This window comes from Choloepus didactylus, chromosome X (genome assembly GCF_015220235.1).
Source record: "Choloepus didactylus isolate mChoDid1 chromosome X, mChoDid1.pri, whole genome shotgun sequence".
Lineage (NCBI taxonomy): Eukaryota > Metazoa > Chordata > Mammalia > Pilosa > Megalonychidae > Choloepus > Choloepus didactylus.
The window spans coordinates 121,023,373-121,046,231 of NC_051334.1; the positions used below are offsets into that span (position 1 = coordinate 121,023,373).

The 22,859-nt window shown below is 40.9% G+C and overlaps 1 long non-coding RNA gene across 3 annotated transcripts in view; it reads right to left on the reverse strand.

The window, feature by feature from the left end:
* LOC119522566 overlaps positions 1-22,859 on the reverse strand; it is a 143,609-nt gene that overhangs the window by 89,931 nt on the left and 30,819 nt on the right. For 2 of the 3 annotated variants that reach the window (XR_005214469.1, XR_005214470.1), the window contains exons 1-2: positions 5,954-6,215; positions 5,467-5,639 (exon numbers count right to left, since the gene is read on the reverse strand). The exons of the other annotated variant lie outside the window; for it this stretch is intronic. This is a non-coding gene — a long non-coding RNA (uncharacterized LOC119522566). Of the gene's footprint in view, positions 1-5,466; positions 5,640-5,953; positions 6,216-22,859 lie in introns of those variants that run through there. 3 annotated transcript variants of the gene reach the window in all.

Below are 22,859 nucleotides of genomic sequence, written 5' to 3' on the forward strand. Positions count from 1 at the left end.
CATTTTTGGTTGTCATGACTGATGGAGGAGGGGCAGGCATCGAGTGGGTGAAAGCCAGGAATGCTGCTAAATTTCTTACAAGGCACAGGACAATCCCCACCACAGAGAATTATCCTATCTCCAAATGTCAATAGTTCTAATGATGAGAAACCCTGGGATAAGGTTAAGGAGAGAAATATTCAGCAAGATGCATTAAACACTCTACATCAGGGAAGGGACCCACAGTGAAATGGGGAGAGGGAAAACCTAAATTCTGTGGAGAAGTCTTGGAGCGTGCATCTTAGCTGGGTTAACCATGGCCAGCCACACCATTTTTCGGTCCTTTATCCCAATAGAATGTCATGTTGGTGGAGTTGAACATGACACTACCAGCTACTATGCTAGATGAGAACCAACACAGAAAAACCCTGAACACTTAATTTGTAGTGAATCTTCCTATAAATTATGTTTCTCCTAGCATCCTTTTTTATGCATAGAACCAAAAACCTCTCCTAGATGCCCCTAAACTCAAAGCAGGCACCATTAGCCCATCAAGATTTGGGGAATTAAGATGGCTGTGGACTGCAAATCCAAGGTAGGAAGTTTCAGGGGTGGGGTTGGATGTTGAGAAGTTAGGAAAGTAATATTGAGAAATGCATGGCAGGCGAAGATTATTCTTGTTCCACAAGTTATGTGACAACTGATCTCGTGCATTTCAGAACAGAGTCGGAATACTCCAGACAAATTATGCATCTTCTTTCCACTGCCCCTAACAAACGTGCATCTTAAATTGGTGCAGCCAATGGTAATTCCTCCCACAGATGCCCACAAAACCATCTCCCATCTCACATACTCTTATCTTGACATTCCTGCACAAAGAAGCAGAGTCTAATGCAGCCACGCTGTGCAAAAGCCCAAGTATCACAGAGGCCACCCACTGTTAGAGCTCTGGTTGATGGCTACAGCTGAGCCATCTTCACGCTATCCCAGACCGGTTGCTGGAAATGTGAGTGAAGAAGCTTCCAGAACAGTTGAGCTCCAAGCTTCCCAGCTGTGGACCCAACATCATGGAGGACACATAAGCTCTGTCCACTGTGCCTTGATGGAATTTCTGACTCACCCAATCCATCAACAGCGCATAATAAAATGTTCGTCATTTCATGCTACTAAGTTGGGTTTTTTAATGCAATTTTATTGAGATATAATCACATAACATACAATCATTCAAAGTGTACAATCAGTTGTTCACAGTATCATCCTATAGTTGTGCATTCATCACCACAATCAATCTTTGAACATTTTCATTACTACAAAAAATAAAATGAAAGTGAAAATAAAAAAGAACATCCAAAACATCCCATTCTTCTTTGTTCATTTGCTTTTTTAATACAGTTTAACTGAGATATACTCACAAAACCCTACAGTCATCCACAGTGTACATCAGTTATTCACAGCACCATCACACAGTTGTGCATTCATCACCAGAATCAATTTTTGAACCTTTTCCTTACTCCAAAATAAAAATAAAAGCAAAAAAGAACACCTAAATATTTCCATCTCCTCCATCCTACCCTATTCTTCATCTGATTTTTGTCCCCATTTTTCCACTCATCTGTCCATATGCTGTATAAAGGGAGTGCAAGCCACAAGGTTTTCACAGTCACTCAGCCACACTGTGCAAGCTACATAGTTATACAATCGTCTTCAAGAATCAAGGTCACCAGGTTGCAGTTTGACAGCTTCGGGTATTTCCCTCAAGCCATTCTAATACACTAAAGACTAAAAGGTGATATCTGTGTAGTGCATAAGAATACCCTGCAGAGTGACCTCTTGACTCCATTTGAAATTTCTCAGCCACTGGAACCTTATTTTGTTTCATCTCTCTTCCCACTTTTGGTCATGAAGGTCTCTCAATCCCACAGCACTGGGTCCAGGCTCACCTCTAGGAGTCATTTCCCGCATTACCAGGGGATTTCACATCCCTGGGAGTCATGTCCCACTTAGAGGGGAGGGCAGTGGTTCACCTGCCAAGGGCCATGCCACTAAGTTTTGGTGTGATTGCTTGCCCAGCAGTAGATCACTGGACAGACACCAGCCACAAAGTGATACACTTTTGGTGGAGTTGGAATCTTTGAAGAACCTCAGGATCCTTTACAGAGAGAAGAGCTGGCTGCCTGCCTTGACCCTTCATTAAGAAAAGCGAGCTTCCAGAATATAGCTAAGCACAGGTCTTTGCAGTCCCAGGGCTGAGCAAGGGCACTGTCCCAGACTCTGACTCTCCCCAAGTGGCCCCAAAGCAATAAACATAGCCCCCCTAAAAAGATATCAACACTGAAGAGCCATTGTAAACACCACCATTGTGTTTGCTTATCTTTTCCTTCATAAAGCATGCTTGTGATACTCAACATGGTTCCAGAGTAAATGAAGAGAGTGTCCTAGAGGGCTGAACAAATATAGTGGGTAGTCAGACACCTTCTCCAGCAATGACCAGTCTGAGAGCAGGAGGGATGAAGGCTGGCACAAGGGCTGGAACTGACCTCCACCAGGGGCAAGGACAACTTGAAGCTCAGCCCAGGCTGCTGGGGCACACCATTCAATGAGTGGGCAATGAGCCCACCCCGTACGTTTGAGTTTCTTTGGCTAAGCTCACCTTCTTCTCCATTTCTGATATTGGGACCCCAGTGGCTGAGTCTGGGGAAGCCAGAACTTCCTCCCAGGAACTTAAATCTCCCCTGAGAATCCTCAGAAGCTGACAAACTTCCCTGCAAGGCTAACTGTTTCAGTTTCCTTGGTGCCCAAGCAAATGCCTAGCAATGGGTTGGCTTAACAAATGGGAATTTATTAGCTCATGGTTTTGAGACTGGAAAAGTCCAAATCAAGGCATCATCAAGGTGATGCTTTCTTCTTAAAGATGGATATTGTGGGGCTGCCTGCTGGTGATCCTTGGTCTGGGCTCCTCTGTCACATGGCAGTAATGCACATGGTGGCCTCTCCTGGCCTCTCCATTGTCTTCTCAGTTCTGCTGACCTTCAGCTTCTTCCTTCCCATGGCTTTGCTTTCTATCTGTCTGAATTTCACTCTGTTTGTAAAGGATTCTGGTAATACGATTAAGACCCATCCTGATTGGTCATAAAAAGGTCCTACTTACAATGGGTTTACACACAGAGGAATGTATTAAAATTAAGGACATGTTTTTTGGGGGTGCCTACCTCCAAGCCAGCGTAGTAAGCTTGACCCTTCACAAAGAAAGTTCCCCTGCATTCTCCTTTGGCAAACTCCCCTGCCTGCTCAGCCAGTCTTCTCTATGCTCCCATGTTGGAGCTCTTGAATTTAAATTTCATTAGTAGGTCTTCTTTTTCTATATATACAGAAAGTCCACCTACTCCATCTGCCAAATAAGACATCCCAGAAGTCAAAGGACTGGGAAAAGAAAGGAGAAGCCACCATGTGATTGTCATGTGATGGAAAAGCCAAGGGACTCCAAGGAAAGCAGGCCAGCCAGAAGACACCAACCCCGGAGGGAAGCAATCCTTCTAGCCTCTGAAACCATGAGCTCATAAATTCCAGTTGTTAAGTTAACTCCTTATATGGTATTTGTATTAGCAGCCAGGAAACTAAAACAGAGTCCTCAAAAGATATGTGGAAGTCCTAACCCCAAGTACCTATGGGTGTGACCTTATTTGTAAATAGAGTCTTTGCAGCAGAATCTATACTGTTTAATTTCTATTAATTATGATGGGAAAATCCAGTTTATTCCCCCAATAATTTTGTTTGACTCTCTTCTGGATTATACTTTCAGCAACCTTTATTTTAATTTTCAGATGCTGGTATTACACCAGGGGTGGCTAGCATGCAAGGGGAGGGGAGAACTGGCTTTGAACGGAACTGTCCCCACTGGTCACACAAAGCCACACTGGACAGATTCCACCCTCCAGCATTCTAGGTTATCCAACAGGAACTCAGAAGAACAAAAACTACACCATGTCACCACAAAACCCTGCAGCTACATAACCACAGTCTCCTTGAAAAATCACCCTCCCCTCTTTAAAGGACATTGCTGTAATGAGTAAGGGAAAGGGGTACCCTTCATGAACTCCATGTCTGGGTTAACCTACTGGTTGCAGGCACAACTTTGCAAGGAACTTCTTTTTATTACAGAATTTGTGAGTTTACAGAAAAATCATGCATAAAATACAAGGTTCCCATATACCACCCTATTATTAACACCCTCTGCAAAGAATTTTGAGATCTGGAAAATGGGTAGAGAAAGCTCCAGGTGGGGCCAAGTACTTAGAAGCCAACATCCTATGGCAAGCCTATGCCTTATCTTGCATGGGGTAGATTCTGGAACATTCTGTCAAGTAGCCTAGCTCATGACATCACATGAATGTCACAACCTCTTGATTTGGCGAAGAGGTAAATGAACTGCAGAGAGGCCAACACCTTGATTTTCACACTTCTGGCTTCCAGAACCTTGAGACAATAAATTTCTTTTTTTTTTAAGCCACCAAGTACTTTGTTGCAGCAGCCCTGACAAATTAAGACACTCCCTAAATCAACACAAACATCTGGTCACCCAGGCAGGGGTGTCATCTGACTGTAGACTGAGCAAATGAAGATGACACAAGATGTCCAGTTAAAATTGAGTTTCAGACAGATAGCAAAATATTTTTGGTAGAGGTATGTCTCAAATATTCCACTGGACATGCTCATAATAAAAAATTATTTGCTGTTTGGCTGAGATTCAATTTTGACTGGGAATCTAGTATGTGCTAATTTGGATATATTATGTCCTGCCAAAAAACATATTCTTTAATGCAATCTTGTGGGGGGCAGACATATTAGTGGTGATTAGGTTGGAATCTTTTGATTGTTTCCATGGAGAGTGACTCAATCAACTGTTGGCGAAATGTTTGATTAAATTATTCCCATGGAGATATGGGCCCTACCCATTCAGGGTGTGTTTTGACTTAATTACTGAAGTCCTATAAAATAGCTCATAAACAGAAGGACCTTAGAGCAGCTGAGAGTGACATTTTGGAGAGCAGCTGAGCAAGAGATTTTGGAAATGGCTGCTGAAAGCAGACTTTTGCTGAAACTTTGGAGATGCTAGTCCAGAGTTTGCTCCAGAGAAGCTAAGAGAGGACAAACGCCCCAAGAGTAACATTTTGAAGAATGCACAGGAGCTAAGAGAAGAGCTAGAACACAACCCGGGATCATCAGATGCCAGCCATGTGCCTTCCCAGTTATCAGGGGTTTTCCAGATGCCATTGGCCTTCCTTCAGTGAGGGTACCTGTTTATTGATGCATTACCTTGGACACCTTATGGCCTTAAGACTGTAACTGTGTAGCCAAATAAACTCCCTGTATAAAAGCCAATCAGTTTCTGGTATCTTGCATAATGGCCACATTAGCAAACCAGAACATAGTATTCAACTGTCCACCCTCAGTCTGAGCACAGCAGAAAACCCCCCTTCCTCTACATACCATAAAAACAGGAAGCTTTGTGGGTGTGAGATCTGAGCAGTCATATGTGCTGGGTTGAACCTCTGCTGTCCCCATGTTGAAATCCTTCATTTTTGGACAAAGGGCTCAGCATTCTCATTTTATTCCAAACTGTAGATTCCATTGCTGGCTGTGCCCAACAACCTCTCCTCTTTCTACTTGAAAGAAATGTAAGTTTAGTAGTAAGATTAGATAGCTTGATTGAGGTCATTCAATTGGTGACAGAGCAAGGACTCATACAGGAAAGAGCTGTTATATCCTGCACAAACAACCCCAAACAACACAGACATCTCTTGCCTCAGAGCCCTCTTCCAAGCATAAATGAAATAATTCCCAGACAGCTCAACTGGCAAAGCCTCAGTCAATGGCTGTGGCCGTGGAACATCAGGCTTCCCATTGGTTTCCCCTATAAGTGGACTGTTTGACCTTGACAAGGTCATTGTCTTTCCCCAGGATTCAGCTTCCTCACCTGTCCGTGAAGGGATGTGGTGACTCCGAACCCCTCACGACTGGGATCCCTTGGGAGAATTGAGCCTTCATGACCTACATCATCACTTGAGGTTAATCCATTCATTTGCTCCTTGCATCTTTGAGGATACTCATTGTGACATTTGCAAAAGGTGGATGCAGATCTGTGGGTTCTATTCCAGCCCTGGCATCTTGCATCTGCTTTGAGGGATTGTACTTTGAACTCCTTGATAGCATGAGATAGCATGACCTCATTCTAAAACACTGCCTTGCCCTACAATGTACCATCACAATTATTGTGTTTTTCTCTTATGAAATTAGGAAGTAAATACTGAGAACTGTGGATATTAAAAACATACATGTTAAACCAAAATTAAGGCATCATAGTCCCCATTGGAATAATTTTTATTTCCATAGTTCAGTGCCATTTATCAAATTCTCTTATGCCCAGTCCATGCTTAGATTTACTATCAATTTTAAAAGATTAGGAACTCAAAAACTAATTTTGAACCTAATTTCCCTAAAGCCAGAGCTTACCCCTCTTGGAATGACCTACGTTTCTTTTCAAAAAAAAATTCACCAAGTGCATATACATAATGACTAAAAGACACATTGGAGTCAGAGTAATCAAATTATTGTTTTTAGAAAAATATGAGATAGGGCTTTCAGGGAATGAGAATTATCATCTACAGATAATTGAGCAATTTGTTTTGCTTTGGTTTACTGTAACATTGTATTTGTCATGGGACGCATGCATCTTCATTTTTTTCTTTTTGGACTTAGAACATAGCCATAATTGATATCATCACAGAATAATTTTAACCTCATCTTTCTCTGTGATTTTTATCATTCTAATATGTTTTTACTTGTCCCATCTTCTTTAACTTATTGATTAAGGGATACGTATTTTTTTAATCACAATAACCAATGATACTAGGCTTATTATATTTTTTAATTGAAAATATTAATTTTTTTTCATTTTTATGGAGATTGTTCAGATACCATACAATTATCCAAAGATCCAAAGTGTACAGTCACTTGCCCCTGGGTACCCTCATACAGCTGTGCATCCATCACACTTAATTTTTGTTCAATTTTTAGAAACTTTTCATTACTCCAGACAAGAAATAAAGTGAAAGATGAAAAAAGAAAAAAAGAAAAGGAAACTCTAATCCTCCACTATCCCTAACCAACCCCCCTCAATTGTTGACTCATAGTATTGATATAGTACATTTGCTACTGTTTATGAAAAAATGTTGAAATACTACTAACTGTAGTATATAGTTTGTAATAGGTATATAGTTCTTCCCTATATGCCCCTCTATTATTAACTTCTAATTGTATTGTCATACATTTCTTCTGGTTCATGGAAGTGATTTCTAGTATTTGTACAGTTGATCATGGACATTGCCCACCATAGGATTCAGTTTTATACATTCCCATCTTTTGACCTCCAACTTTCCTTCTGGTGACATATATGACTCTGAGCTTCCCCTTTCCACCTCATTCACACACCATTCGGCGCTGTTAGTTATTCTCACATCTTGCTACCAACACCCCTGTTCATTTCCAAACATTTGAGTTCATCCTAATTCAACATTCTCCTCATATTAAGCAACCACTCCCCATTCTTAAGCCTCGTCCTATATCTTGGTACCTTATATTTCATGTCTATGAGTTTACATATTATAATTAGTTCCTGTCAGTGAGACCCTGTAATAATTGTCTTAATGTGTCTGGCTTATTTCACTCAGTATATTGCCCTCGAGGTTTTGTCATCAACCCATTTTTTTTTTTAATATGGTTTTGTTCACTCACCATACATTCCATCCCAAGTAAATAATCGATGGTTTTCTGCATGGTCATACATTTATATGTTCACCACCTTCACCACTATCTATATAAGAGCATCTACATTTCTTCCACAAGGCAGGAGGGAGAGTCAAAGAAGGTAGAGAGGCAAAAGAAAGAGGAAACAAAAAAATGACAGCTAGGAAGCAGCAAAAGGAAAAATAACCTTAAATCAAAGTAGAATAAAGAACCAGACAATACCACCAATGTCAAGTGTCTAACATGCCTCCCCTATCCCCCCTCTTATCTGCATTCACCTTGGTATATCACCTTTGTTACATTAAAGGAAGCATAATACAATGATTCTATTAGTTACAGTCTCTAGTTTATGCTGATTGCATCCCTCCCCCAATGCCTCCCCATTTTTAACACCTTGCAAGGTTGACATTTGCTTGTTCTCCCTCGTAAAAGAACATATTTGTACATTTTATCACCATTGTTGAATACTCTAGAGTTCACCAAGTTACACAGTCCCAGTCTTTATCTTTCCTCCTTTCTTGTGGTGTCCCACATGCTCCCCACCTTCCTCTCTCAACCGTATTCATAGTTACCTTTGTTCAGTGTACTTACATTCTTGTGCTACCATCTCCCAAAATTGTGTTCCAAACCACATACTCCTGTCTTCTATCACCCTGTAGTGCTCCCTTTAGCATTTCCTGTAGGGCAGGTGTCTTGTTCAAAGTCTCTCATTGTCTGTTTGTCAGAAAATATTTTGAGATCTCCCTCATATTTGAAGGACAGCTTTGCTGGATATAGGATTCTTGGTTGGCGGTTTTTCTCTTTCAGTATCTTAAATATAGCACACCACTTCCTTCTTGCCTCCATGGTTTCTGCTGAGAGATCCGCACATAGTCTTATGAAGCTTCCTTTGTATGTACTGGATCGCTTTTCTCTTGCTGCTTTCAGGATTCTCTCTTTGTCTTTGACATTTGATAATCTGATTATTAAGTGTCTTGGCGTAGGCCTATTCATATCTCTTCTGTTTGGAGTACGCTGCGCTTCTTGGATCTGTAATTTTATGTCTTTCATAAGAGATGGGAAATTTTCATTAATTATTTCCTCTATTATTGCTTCTGCCCCCTTTCCCTTCTCTTCTCCTTCTGGGACACCAATGATACGTACATTATTGTACTTTGTTTCATCCTTGAGTTCCCGGAGACGTTGCTCATATTTTTTCATTCTTTTCTCCATCTGCTCCTTTGCGTGTAGGCTTTCAGGTGTTTTGTTCTCCAGTTCCTGGGTGTTTTCTTCTGCCTCTTGAGATCTGCTGTTGTGTGTTTCCATTGTGTCTTTCATCTCTTGTGTTGTGCCTTTCATTTCCATAGATTCTTCTAGTTGTTTTTTTGAACTTTTGATTTCTGCCGTATACATGTCCAGTGCTTCCTTTACAGCCTCTATCTCTTTTGCAATATCTTCTCTAAACTTTTTGAACTGATTTAGCATTAGTTGTTTAAATTCCTGTATCTCAGTTGAAGTGTACGTTTGTTCCTTTGACTGGGCCATAACTTTGTTTTTCTTAGTGTAGGTTGTAATTTTCTGTTGTCTAGGCATGGTTTCCTTGGCTATCCAAATCAGGTTTTCCCAGACCAGAACAGGCTCAGGTCCCAGAGGGAAGAAATATTCAGTATCTGGTTTCCCTGCGGGTGTGTCTTAGAAAATTCCTCCACCCTTTGATGCCTCTGGTCACTGTGCTTTTCTGCCCAGCAGGTGGTGCCTGTCAGCCTATAATTCTTGACTGGTGTGAGGAGGTATGTCCGTGTTCCCCCAGGCTCTGGGGTCTGGTTCTGAATGGAAAGGGCCCCACCCCTTTCCTCCTAGAGAAGACAGACCTGCCAGGTGGAGGTCATTAGCATTTCAATGGTCTCTCTCTCTCTGCTTGTGCTGTCTCCACCCTTCTCCGCTTCACAGCCCTGGAAACTGAAAATGACTGGGGCTTTCTCCACTGAGCCGAAAAAGAAACAGTCCCCTTCAGACCCAGTCCAAGGCGACCCCCCGGCTCTCCCAGGTCAGTCGTCACCCAAAGCCTCTGTCTGTTTTTTGGGGATGCATACCTGTAGTGAGCAGTTCACACTCACTACTTAAAACCCCAGTTGGAGCTCAGCTGAGCTATATTCGCTTGCTGGGAGAGAGCTTCTCTCTGGCACCACGAGGCTTTGCAGCTCGGGCTATGGGGGAGGGGGTCTCACGACTTGGTTCCGCAGGTTTTACTTACAGATTTTATGCTGTGTTCTCGGGCATTCCTCCCAATTCAGGTTGGTGTATGATGAGTGGATGGTCTCATTTGTCCCCCCGCAGTTATTCTGGATTATTTACTAGTTGTTTCTGGTTTTTTGTAATTGTTGCAGGGGGACTACTTAGCTTCCACTCCTCTCTATGCCGCCATCTTGCCCGAGTCTAGGCTTATTATTTTTAATCATACACTTTCTTTCTGTAGAGAAATTTCTTATCCTTGGAGTGTATACACAAGAAGGTATCTAGAAGCTTCTACATAGGTTAGTTCTTTTCATCACCCTCCCTTCCAAGGAGACCTCACTGTTAAGTCCAAGATTGGGATGTCCTGGTGGGAATGGCAAGATTGGTTAAGATCCTAGATCCGTGACCTTCAACCAACACACAACAGACCTTTAGACACGTGAATTTGCTGGCTGACTTTAGCAGCCTGGGAGTAGTATCTGTTCTTTAGGGAAGATGTTCAATTCATTTTATCAGATTCTCAGAGAGATTTAAAACTAGAAAAGCTGGGGGCTTCAGGACTCACTATATCTGTTTTTCAGAGGACAGCTGCCCTTCACCCCTTGTCCTTTCAACTACACTCTGGCAATCCCCACCTCCCCACCCCTGCCCTTCTCTTCATCCATCACCAGATTTGGAGCTTCTCAGAAACATGGGTTATCAACAATGGAACATTTCCAACACCACATGTTCTTATCGTTAACCTTGACTTTAGCTTATTCACCAGTTCTGAATCCTCCCCCTTCTGGGACCTCTTGTTGACTTCTTCTACCTTCTTCTATAGGTCACAGTTTGGGCACCACCATCCCCAAATACTGGACAGAATCCCAAGGTAGCTAGCAAACCATAGTTCACACACCCGAGTCTCTAAGCAAGCTCCACTTGAATGCCTTTGTGATCTGACTAGTTCAACTTGCGTTTTGATTCATACCAGCTAAGGCTAAACAAAGGATTCACTGAGTATTCAAAAAAAGGTCTTTGAGGTGCCTGAGTTTTCTGACTCCAGTATCTTAGTGGGAGATAGTTTGGGGAAAATAAAACAAACTTCAGTATTATTCAGTATCTGTAAGTTGAGATTCCAAAGTCATACATGATACATTGAAGCCATCATCATAGGAGAAGAATGTACAAGGTCCAAAGTCCATTCAATAATTTCATTGTGCTATGGAAACCAAGAAAAATTTAAAGGAGAATCAGTTTATCCCTCAGATTTATCTATTGCTAGGTGACAAATAACACAAAACTTAGCAGCTTAAAACAACAAGCATTTATTATGTCACAGTTTCTGTAGGTCAGGAGTCTGGGCTTAGCTTATCTGGGTAGCCCCAGCTAATGGTTTATTATAAGGTTGAAATCAGATACTGGCAGATCACATCTTTTCTGACAGCTCAGCTGGGGGAAGATTCACCTTACACTTCACCCCACATGGATGATCTATTTCTGTTCTATTTTCAGGTCAACTTGGTGCCTGAAATGCTGCCATACTTCACTGTATCAGTTAGGAGCAGCTCAGCTATGCTGCATAACAAGCAGCCCGAAGTCATGGTCTTCTTATGATTATAACCTTGGAAGTTACAACCCATTGCTTCTTCTGAATTCTGTTTGGGAGAGCTGACTCAGTCAGTCCATCCCACATTCACTGGGGAGGAATTGAACCAGGATGTGAATACTTCAATCAAGAATTATTGGGGATGGGGTGCATCTTACAATGGTAAGCATAAAAAAGAAGAGTGTTTTGAGTGATATCCACATATCTTGGCTTTTATAGGATTTTCCTGCATTCCAATGTTACAGCACTTGCACACCATTTATCATGATTAAAAAAAAAAAAAATGGAAGCACTGTAGATAAAGACAAAAACCTTCCTTCAGTTAATATCTGGAGCAAATATCTCTTTTGGAAAAGGATGTCCTATGGGTCTATGTAAACAGAAAACACTGATGCTGTTTCCTGACTATTGTGTGTCCTCTGCCTTTCTGGCATATGGAATGATTGCATTTCCTGGCCTGCTTGTGGTTGGCGGTGACCGTGTCACTCATATTAGCCAATGAATTGTGAGCAAGAATTTGCATGTATTACTTTGAGGGTGGGCATTCCGTTTTTGGTAGGAGGCCCTCAATCAATCTTGCTCACTCTTGAATGGGGACTAGTGAGGGAAGGTGGCTGTTCTACCAGTCTGGGACTCACTGTGAGAAGGGTGAGCTTAGAACTCAGTCAATGCAAGATGAATATGAAGTGTAAAAAGGAACAGGCATAGAATGTTTGGGGCTGCTTGTTACACAGCATAGCCGAGCCCCTCCTGACTGATTCAGGGAAGTATGGCAGTATTTCAGGCACCAAGTTGACCCAAAAATAGAACAGAAACAGATGGCCTCAGGGCAGCACCCTGCAGACAAAAGGTTAAGAGAGTGTATTAGTTAGGGTTCTCTAGGGAAACAGAACCAACAAGAGATGTCTGTAAATATAAGATTTTATAAAAGTGTCTCATGCAACTGTGGGGATGCACAAGACCAAATTCCATAGGGCAGGATGCATGAGTCCAAATTCCATAGAGCAGGCAGCAAACTAGAAACTCTGATGAAGGTGTTCAATGAACTCTTCAGGAAATGTTATGCTGGCTAGTTGAAGAAGTGAAAGTTCTCTCTCTCTCTCTCTCTCTTAAAAGTCTTCAACTGATTGGATGAAATCCAGCTGACTGAATTCTCTCATTGAGGAAGACACATCCTTTGTTGATATAATCAGTCACAGGTGTAGTCAATTGACCAATGATTTAATAAACCAGCCTTCTGGTTTATTGACCAGCCATAAATATCCTTGCAGTAATGGGTAGGCCAGTGCTTGCTTGACGAGACAGCTGGACACCAGCACCTCGCCAAGTTGACACATAAACCCAAAAGAGGATGCTTTCTGTGGTGAACATGTCTTCTCATCCACTAGGACTCCAGAGAACATATCCTGATAAGTTACAGTATTATTGAAAATGGTCTTTATTAATTTCCCAGGACCACCATAAAATATGACCACTAACTGGGTGGCTTAGGAAAATGGGAATGTGTTCTTTCACAGTTCTGGAGGACAGAAGTCTGAAATCTTCATATTGGACAGGTTGGTTCCTTCTCTAAGGAGGTTCTTGGGGAGAAACTGTCTCACATCTCCTCCAGCTTCTGATGGCTGCTGACAATTCTTGGTGTTCCTTGCCTTATAGATGTATCACACCAATCTCAGTCTCTCTCTTTCTATCACCTTCTCCTCCATGTGTGTTTCCTCTTCTGTTCCTCATAGGGACACTTGCCACTGAATTTAGGATCCACCCAAGTAATCCAGGATGATTCCTTTGAGATTCTTAACTCACCTTCATTGCAAAGATACTGTTTAATACACATCACATTCACAAGTTCTGAGTGGACATATCTTTTGGGGAACACCATCCAACCCACTACACAGTCCAGTAAAGAAAAGATCAAAACCTCATGACCGGACTCGGGCAAGATGGTGGCATAGAGAGGAGTGGAAGTTAAGTAGTCCCCCTGGAACAACTACAAAAAACCAGAAACAACTAGTAAATAATCCAGAATAACTGCGGGGGGACAAACGAGACCATCCACTCATCATACACCAACCTGAATTGGGAGGAATGCCCAAGAACACAGCATAAAATCTGCAAGTAAAACCTGCGGAACCAAGTCGTGAGACCCCCTCCCCCATAGCCCGAGCTGCAAAGCCTCGTGGTGCCAGAGAGAAGCTCTCTCCCAGCAAGCGAATATAGCTCAGCTGAGCTCCAACTGGGGTTTTAAGTAGCGAGTGTGAACTGCTCACTACAGGTACGCATCCCCAAAAACAGACAGAGGCTTTGGGTGACGACTGACCTGGGAGAGCCGGGGGGTCGCCTTGGACTGGGTCTGAAGGGGACTGTTTCTTTTTCGGCTCAGTGGAGAAAGCCCCAGTCATTTTCAGTTTCCAGGGCTGTGAAGCGGAGAAGGGTGGAGACAGCACAAGCAGAGAGAGAGAGAGACCATTGAAATGCTAATGACCTCCACCTGGCAGGTCTGTCTTCTCTAGGAGGAAAGGGGTGGGGCCCTTTCCATTCAGAACCAGACCCCAGAGCCTGGGGGAACACGGACATACCTCCTCACACCAGTCAAGAATTATAGGCTGACAGGCACCACCTGCTGGGCAGAAAAGCACAGTGACCGGAGGCATCAAAGGGTGGAGGAATTTTCTAAGACACACCCGCAGGGAAACCAGATACTGAATATTTCTTCCCTCTGGGACCTGAGCCTGTTCTGGTCTGGGAAAACCTGATTTGGATAGCCAAGGAAACCATGCCTAGACAACAGAAAATTACAACCTACACTAAGAAAAACAAAGTTATGGCCCAGTCAAAGGAACAAACGTACACTTCAACTGAGATACAGGAATTTAAACAACTAATGCTAAATCAGTTCAAAAAGTTTAGAGAAGATATTGCAAAAGAGATAGAGGCTGTAAAGGAAGCACTGGACATGTATACGGCAGAAATCAAAAGTTCAAAAAAACAACTAGAAGAATCTATGGAAATGAAAGGCACAACACAAGAGATGAAAGACACAATGGAAACACACAACAGCAGATCTCAAGAGGCAGAAGAAAACACCCAGGAACTGGAGAACAAAACACCTGAAAGCCTACACGCAAAGGAGCAGATGGAGAAAAGAATGAAAAAATATGAGCAACGTCTCCGGGAACTCAAGGATGAAACAAAGTACAATAATGTACGTATCATTGGTGTCCCAGAAGGAGAAGAGAAGGGAAAGGGGGCAGAAGCAATAATAGAGGAAATAATTAATGAAAATTTCCCATCTCTTATGAAAGACATAAAATTACAGATCCAAGAAGCGCAGCGTACTCCAAACAGAAGAGATATGAATAGGCCTACGCCAAGACACTTAATAATCAGATTATCAAATGTCAAAGACAAAGAGAGAATCCTGAAAGCAGCAAGAGAAAAGCAATCCAGTACATACAAAGGAAGCTTCATAAGACTATGTGCGGATCTCTCAGCAGAAACCATGGAGGCAAGAAGGAAGTGGTGTGCTATATTTAAGATACTGAAAGAGAAAAACCGCCAACCAAGAATCCTGTATCCAGCAAAGCTGTCCTTCAAATATGAGGGAGATCTCAAAATATTTTCTGACAAACAGACAGTGAGAGACTTTGTGCACAAGACACCCGTCCTACAGGAAATACTAAAGGGAGCACTACAGGGTGATAGAAGACAAGAGTGCGTGGTTTGGAGCACAATTTTGGGAGATGGTAGCACAACAATGTAAGTACACTGAACAAAGGTAACTATCAATACGGTTGAGAGAGGAAGGTGGGGAGCATGTGAGACACCACAAGAAAGGAGGAAAGATAAAGACTGGGACTGTGTAACTTGGTGAACTCTAGAGTATTCAACAATGGTGATAAAATGTACAAATATGTTCTTTTACGAGGGAGAACAAGCAAATGTCAACCTTGCAAGGTGTTAAAAATGGGGAGGCATTGGGGGAGGGATGCAATCAGCATAAACTAGAGACTGTAACTAATAGAATCATTGTATTATGCTTCCTTTAATGTAACAAAGGTGATATACCAAGGTGAATGCAGATAAGAGGGGGGGATAGGGGAGGCATGTTAGACACTTGACATTGGTGGTATTGTCTGGTTCTTTATTCTACTTTGATTTAAGGTTATTTTTCCTTTTGCTGCTTCCTAGCTGTCATTTTTTTGTTTCCTCTTTCTTTTGCCTCTCTACCTTCTTTGACTCTCCCTCCTGCCTTGTGGAAGAAATGTAGATGCTCTTATATAGATAGTGGTGAAGGTGGTGAACATATAAATGTATGACCATGCAGAAAACCATCGACTATTTACTTGGGATGGAATGTATGGTGAGTGAACAAAACCATATTTAAAAAAAAAATGGGTTGATGACAAAACCTCGAGGGCAATATACTGAGTGAAATAAGCCAGACACATTAGGACAATTATTACAGGGTCTCACTGACAGGAACTAATTATAATATGTAAACTCATAGACATGAAATATAAGGTACCAAGATATAGGACGAGGCTTAAGAATGGGGAGTGGTTGCTTAATATGAGGAGAATGTTGAATTAGGATGAACTCAAATGTTTGGAAATGAACAGGGGTGTTGGTAGCAAGATGTGAGAATAACTAACAGCGCCAAATGGTGTGTGAATGAGATGGAAAGGGGAAGCTCAGAGTCATATATGTCAGCAGAAGGAAAGTTGGAGGTCAAAAGATGGGAATGTATAAAACTGAATCCTATGGTGGGCAATGTCCATGATCAACTGTACAAATACTAGAAATCACTTCCATGAACCAGAAGAAATGTATGACAATACAATTAGAAGTTAATAATAGAGGGGCATATAGGGAAGAACTATATACCTATTACAAACTATATACTACAGTTAGTAGTATTTCAACATTTTTTCATAAACAGTAGCAAATGTACTATATCAATACTACAAGTCAACAATTGAGGGGGGTTGGTTAGGGATAGTGGAGGATTAGAGTTTCCTTTTCTTTTTTTCTTTTTTCATCTTTCACTTTATTTCTTGTCTGGAGTAATGAAAAGTTTCTAAAAATTGAACAAAAATTAAGTGTGATGGATGCACAGCTGTATGAGGGTGCCCGGGGGCGGGTGATTGTACACTTTGGATCTTTGGATAATTGTATGGTATCTGAACAATCTCAATAAAAATGGAAAAAAAAAAAAAAAGCAAGCTCATGACCACTAACTTTGAGGCAACATGTTGCAATCTTGACATTTTGGCCAAGAAGTGATGAAAACACTACCACAAATTCACATTTATCCAGAAACATTCAGATTCCTTCATGATGACATAGTAGGAATTTTAGAGCCCTAATAAAGCATTTTCAAATCCCGCAATTTTGATTAACATCCGCAATCTAAATGTCTTCGAGGTCTGCATTAAAATGGCACCTCTTACCCCATGGAAGCCTGGGGTTGTGTACAAATCAGTCCTCCTCCAAACTCAGATGGCTCTGTATGTCGAACAAACATTTATGACTCTACTCTTTGGAAATCTGAAACTTTTTTCACTTTCACTTTCTTGGTACAGATCCCACAGTTACCCTTCATTTTTAATAGATAAGGCTCTATGAATAATGTTTCATCAACTTCAAGTCTATGTATCTATAGATAGCAGATTAAACTCACTTCTCAAACTCTTCTTAGAAACATTCTGTCATTGTCAGGGATTTCACACCACAAAATGTCCTATCCTATGAAGGTCTTTTACTCCTCACATTTAACCTCAAGCTTATCTGTAAAACTTGTATCATGTTACTTCTTGCCTGAGATAACCACAAGGAATTGAGCAAAATTCCAATGCAAGCCATATTAAACACCTGTTTTGTATAAAATGTCACTGTTTATTATGTAAACACAGTTTTTTTTTCTTGGTATCAGATAGTTGCATAATGTGTGCTTTCTAATCTGTGTCTTGACATGTTTACATATCTTTGATGTTGGTGTAAACACGGATTACTGGTGGCTTGTTGGCTTTCTCCAGATACTTAGTATTTGTCCTTGTTCTTTCAATGTATCAGCTGGGATTTTTTTACAGCAAACTTTGGATACTTCCCATATTTTGTGTCTCTATCCAGGACTGTATCTAGATTGTTCAAGACTATTCTAAATTATAGCTCTTGTGCTGTGGAGTCCAGGTAATTTACTGAAATGGATACTATGATCACCACAAACAACTCTGCCTTGTGCAACTTTTCCAGAAAACTGAACAGAGCAAACATTCTGAAGCCTTTTCCAGGATTGCATGGCTTTCCAAACAGATTGTCCACCCTTCTGAGTAGAGCAATATGTAGGCACAGGGAAATCTTCAAAGATGCAACAGGGTCTCAGTATTCTGAGTAAATCTTAGGTTCAACTGAAGTAACTTTACCTCCAACAATGACTCACAAAAGTGCCTTCTGTAATGTTCTCTCACCTCCTCCCACAGGCTCAGCACAGCTGGGATGACATCCATGCTGGGAATTGAGTTTTTCATGCTCTTCTGGGTTGTTGGATTACTGGAAGCTGGTTGTTCACCCTGATGTGTGGTGCTATTTAACACATGCTGCTGAATTAGAACTAGGTTCAAAGTCTTTGCCCTGGTTTGGGGTGCTGACTTATTCTTTTGCTGTACAGCTGGGATATGCTCTTAAAACAAAAGCCTTTACTCTTTTATGCTTTCCTCCCAGCCAATTGGTATAGGGAATGTTACAGAGGCTTCCAGAAACACAGCTCTTCCACAGCTTGTTATCTGTCAGCTTCAAGGAACAAATGCTATTCTAAACTGAACAAAGTCCCCCAGGTATCAGAAGATTCCATATCTCCCACACACATCCCAATCCCCAGCTACAAATCATACTGAAACAGAGGGTTGTCTATAATTTGGACTGTTTCCCAAGAGCAGAGTTGGACATTATCTTTTAAATAAATCAAGTGTTTTCCTTAGAAAGACATCAGCAGGTTTGATCACCTGGGTAGTCAAAGGTTTAAACAGCACACTTTATTTGTCCTGGGCTTGTGTTTTCTTTCCCTTACATATCTCAAGGCATCTTACAATGAGAACTGTTCTTAAACATTCAAAAATAAACAGTAATTGGCAGTGTGAGTTATTCAAAGCCCATGATTTTTAGTCCCACTTGGGTTGGTTTAATTATACCCAAGAAGCCATAAAATATTAGAGTTGGGAGACCTTTAACTCCACTGCATATGGAATGCATTGTTTTCTACAATGTCATTGTTTTAGGTTATTCTGTGCCTCCATCAGTTTCAAAAACACAGGCAGAACTGTAGGTGCATCAAAAACACACCCTGAGCATGTGTCTAGATATACGTTACACTCCATTTTCTACTGGGATGGTCTGTCAGCTCTGTCTGAAGTTATCTCCCCACATGTAAAACAATTGCAACTGAGAAATTAAGAATTCACAGATAATTTGGATGACCAAATCATTATATAGATGCCTTTGTCTTATTTTCCAGTATATTGTAGAAGAGCCAAAAGGAGAAACTTGACTCCCACTGAACTGTAATCCACCTGCCTGATTTCTGATGAGTGTATAATGAAACCATCTTTATCTTGTGATTGTAGAAACCTCATGACTGGCCCCTTTGTACCCCCTTATCCTGTTTTACAACTTTAGAGTCATGATCACAAAGAAAGTCCACTAATGTTTATTATTGAAGGAACTTGAGTCAGCACAGAAATAACCCCTGACTACAGCCTTTATACTTGTTATTGTAATGATTATTTTTGCTTAGTTCTAGCTTAGCTCCACTCCTTTATATTTTGTAAACTGTAATTGTTTATACTTGTTATTGTAATGGTTATTTTAGCTTAGCTCCATTCCTTTACATTTTATAAATTGTAGTTGTTTATATATGCTATTGTAATGGTTATTTTAGCTTGGTTCTAGCTTAGATCCACCCCTTTACATGGTACTATAGTTGCTTATACTTGTTATTGTAATGGTTACTTTAGCTTAGCTCTACTGGGTTACATTTTGTAAACTGTAGTTGTTTATACTTGTTATTGTCATGGTTACTTAACTTAGCTACACTCCTTTACATTTTGTAAATTGTAGTTGTTTATATTGTTATATTGTTAAATTGTCATTATATTGTTATTATAATAAAAACTCCATCTCCCCTTGTTTGAATCCATAAAAACCCTAAATTCCTTAGACTCAGGGAGACAGATTTTAGGCTGATAGGTCATCTGTCCTCCTTGCTTCATGTAGCAATAGACTCTTTCTCCCTTTGAAACCCTGGTGTCATATATTGACTGTTATGCATTTTGGGCAGAAAAACTCACATTTAATCGGTACCAATTTGGGAACCACAAAATGACCTAGATGTCCATAAAGAATAAGCAGTCTCACTGCCCTAAGTTCTGGAGCCCCAGCAGGACAGATGAGCACTGTAATCGAGTCTTTTTGGCTACCTAAACCCTGTCAGTCTAAACACTCGGCGACCTGCTGGTAACCCACCTTCAGCAGTGCCTTGAAGCTGCACACGAAAAACAGTTCCAAATCCAGATGTCTAACTGGATGAGTAGGTCAACAAGCTAAAAGTGGATTGGGAAGATAGTATAGGGATTCAAGACCCCTGGACCAGAATTCCAAATCCTGGGTCCCACTTCCAGAAAAATTCCCCTTGATCTGACCACTGCCCCTTCTTGAAACTTAAAGCATTAGATATATTCAGCACTAGATGTATAGTAAGTGTTTAGTTTCTGTATGATTGTTAATAGTTATTTGGTATGTTATTTAAGTATATAGTGCTTCATAATTGTGTGTTTTAATTGTTAATTGGTTTTATTGCATGTATATTGTTCAAGTGCACAGTTTTGATTCCTGATTTTTTGTTTTAATGGGAAATTCTAATTCTAATAGCATACCTAAATGTAGCCCTCTGGGCTGTAGTTTTAAAAAAAAATGGATTTTGGTTACAAGCCCATGATAAAACAAACAAACAAAAAAATGGTTTATTTCTTTAAGATACACTAGCCTCAATATGATTTAGAATCAAGAGAAATGGCCTGAAAAATGTTTCCATAGAAAAACAACAACAGTGTATTGCAATTAGATTTGTTCTGCAAAAGAAAGCAGAAATGGGATGTGATGATGTATATTCAATCCTTTAGTTGTCTCTCCCAGAAGTCAATGCTAATGAGAAAATATATAATTTTATTGGTGAAGACTAGAGGAGAAAAGAAAAAATGTGTCCTCCCTGATTCAAATCCCCAGGACCTATTTTGAGGCACCCATCAGAGAACTCAGTTCAGCCAGAGCTGCTCTCTCAGATCAGCAGCCGAGCCATCAACAGAACTTCCACCCCTCTGGCAAGAGCCTACAGGAACAGACAAGCAGGGAAGTCCAAGAAAATTTAAATATGTGAACAACCCGTTCTCCACATCAGATTTATAGAACTGGGAAAACAATAATCCCTCTATAGAAAAGACCCAAAGAAAATGGAAAGTTTAGTTGCTTTGATATTAGCAAATATTAGCAATAGAAAAAGGAAAGCAGGGAAAAGATAAAAAAGCAAAGAGAAAATCCTGACAACCCAGTGTGTGCTGGAGAAAATTTAGCAGCACCAGTAAAGGATTCTGAATAGAGTCCAAATAATGCATAAATTAGAGCATTATAAAATGTGTATTGCTGCAAGTCTGTGAAAAGCAGTCCCTAAACCTATAAACTTACAAAAACTAATGAAACAATACAAAAACCAAGGCAAGTCCCTCAGTTTTCCTTGAGAACTTACCAGCAATGTACTAATACAGATCCGAAAAGTCCAGAGGATGCCAAAATTTGAAATACAACCTTTACGACTCAGAGTTTTAAAATCACTTTTAAAGTTTATTACAACAGGGACCAAATTTAAAAAGACCAGTTCTTCAAAAGGAAAATGGCACTTCCTGGGGCTCTAATGAACCAAAGAAAACCAGGACAAGACAACATCAGGGGATCTACAGAAAGAAGCATCACTTCTCTCAATCTCCTACCAGGAAACTCAGCTGGGAAAATAAAGAATTGACTTTCTTCTTAACACAGGAAATTAAATAAAAATCTAATGCAATTTCCAGCCAATCAGCTACTATAACTGGTGTGTCCAGTAAAAGCTAGAGCTGAGCAGACATGAATGTCAGTATTAACGCATACAGCAACTGTCTAAATGAAAAAAAGCTGTAAAAGAGCCCAGACTTCAATTAGAGATACAAATGAAGCAGATCTGGTTAAGACTAGGGCAAACCAGGCCAAAGGGCAAAGGTTGCAACTTACCATGTGTTAAAACTTCAACTTCCATGTGAGACCAAGGGAAGAAATGTTTATTTGGTGTAGGATCTATATCTTCTAAACAATATAACTTCTACAGTCAGTTTGTTCAAACACTACAATTACATGGAACTTTGAATAGGAAGTGAGATATGGTAGGTCTGTATAGGTTAGAGTGAAATAGCAACACATCCCAAAGTAATTTGGGTGGAGAATAAAAATATATATTCAGGGCCCCCTGATGAGCTGGGGGAGAATGCAGAGGTGTTGGACTTCCTAACCTGGATTGTTGCTGATGTTCTCACAAACATTGGGGACTGATGGCTTGACATGCTGAGCCCTCTGTCTTGGGGCTTGTCCTTATGAAGCTTGTTACTGCAAAGGAGAGGCTAAAGCTGCTTATAATTGTGCCTAAGAGTCTCCCCCTGAGAGTCTCCTTGTTGCTCAGATGTGGCCCCCCCTCTCTCTCTCTAGCTAAGCCAACTCAGCAGGTGATCTCACTGCCCACCCCCCCTACATGGGACATGACTCCCAGGGGTGTAAATCTCCCTGGCAACACAGGATATGACTCCCGGGGATGAATCTGGACCCAGCATCATGGGATTGAGAACATCTTCTTGACCAAAAGGGGGATGCAAAATGAAACAAAATAAAGCTTCAGTGGCTGAGAGATTTCAAATGGAGTCAAGAGGTCACTCTGGAGGGCATTCTTATGCATTATATAGATAACACCTCTTAGGTTTTAATGTATTGGAGTAACTAGAAGTAAATACTTGAAACTATCAAACTCCAACCCAGTAGCCTTGACTCTTGAAGATGATTGTGTAACAATGTAGCTTACAAGGGGTGACAGTGTGATTGTGAAAACCTTGTGGATCACACTCCCTTTATCCAGTGTATGGATGGATGAGTAGAAAAATGGGGACAAAAACTAAATGAAAAATAGGGTGGGATGTTGGGGGGATGATTT